Source organism: Belonocnema kinseyi, chromosome 3 (genome assembly GCF_010883055.1).
Source record: "Belonocnema kinseyi isolate 2016_QV_RU_SX_M_011 chromosome 3, B_treatae_v1, whole genome shotgun sequence".
NCBI lineage: Eukaryota > Metazoa > Arthropoda > Insecta > Hymenoptera > Cynipidae > Belonocnema > Belonocnema kinseyi.
In genome coordinates this window covers 105,601,509-105,602,898 of record NC_046659.1, presented here as the reverse complement: position 1 = coordinate 105,602,898, position 1,390 = coordinate 105,601,509, and the positions used below count along the sequence as shown (strand labels likewise).

Genomic DNA, 1,390 nt, shown 5'->3' with positions numbered 1-1,390 from the left:
GAGCTCCAAGGAGATTATGTTGAAAAATAAAAAAAAATTTACCCAAAAAAAATTGTTTTTATACTTCATTCTAAGGACTTATTGAACTACCCTCGTATCTGTAAAAATTGCAAGTAAAACTACATAGAGCAAACTAGTAATCATTATATCTGAAAAATAGAGAACCTGAAAGATCTATTGATAACAATTTGCAAAATACAGCTTTAGCTAAACATTCTTGTGAACACAAACATACTTTTGATTTTGATAATAATAAAGTTATTATTCTTGAATGTGAACCAAATTTAGACAAACGCCTTCTTCTAGAAATGATACATATTCAATGTGACAATAATACAATTAATATTAGAACAGACATTAGAGGTCTCAGCAATATTTACAATAAAATTATCTCCAATATTCGCATTCCCAAAAAGAAGTAAAATTTTAACTTGATTTGAATTTTATGCGGTCTTTTTAGTTACGTATATGTAACGATGTATAACCTAACCTCTAAATTAGCTATTAGTAAGTTAGTATCATTGTAACTGTCGTGATCAAAAAACTTGACGAAAAATTCGTCATCAGTCTAAAACAAGATTTAATAAAAAAACTATATAATCTCAAGGATGTTTTCCTGTAAGTTCATAATAACTTTTATACAAATACTAACTACGAAATTTGAAAATTATTAACCAAACTCTTTTATAAATAATTTCTGTTTCAGATGAGATTTTTTAGCTTATATCGTAAATGATACGTTTTTAATTTTGTAATTTTCAAACTAATTTAAATTTTAAAATGCATATTCTGGTCATTTAACTCCTTTTTTATATATAAAAAATAAATTTTATCCGAACAAGAGCAATGATACCAAACAATTTAATTTCAATTTCAACGCAGTCTTCAGCGATTTTCCTTTTATCTCCATAGTAAGTAAACATCAACGACTAATAAGCACATACTAATTATATGATTTCTATTTTATTCCTTAAGGGCATGTGACACAGCTAAATACCTATATTACCGACCACAGTTTTTCAGTTCAATGAATGTTTTTTTGAACCTCAGAACTTTTTTTTGTAAATAAAATATCGAGCTGAAACTTTGGGAAATGTATTAAAGTACAATAAAGTACGTTTAGACACTGCATTTTGGTAGGGACTTCACTGAAAATTATTTCATCTTTTTTCTGAACCTCAACATTTTTTGAACGTTCCAACTTTTTTTATACATAAAATACCGGTCTCAAACTTTTAAAAATGCAAGAGCCGAAAGGAAACTACGTTTAAGTACAAAGCTTAACAATAAAAGATGTAAAAAAATATATTTCAACCATCAATTCCAACGGCATCAGCCGGTAACGTTGTACACGAAAATACGAAACCTGGCGGCCACTAGACGAGGCTCT

At 28.1% G+C, this 1,390-nt stretch overlaps 1 protein-coding gene across 4 annotated transcripts in view; it reads left to right on the top strand.

Moving 5' to 3' along the window:
* The window catches only part of LOC117169290, a 36,647-nt gene that overhangs the window by 11,331 nt on the left and 23,926 nt on the right, over positions 1-1,390 (top strand). The gene's annotated exons all lie outside the window — the stretch shown is intronic.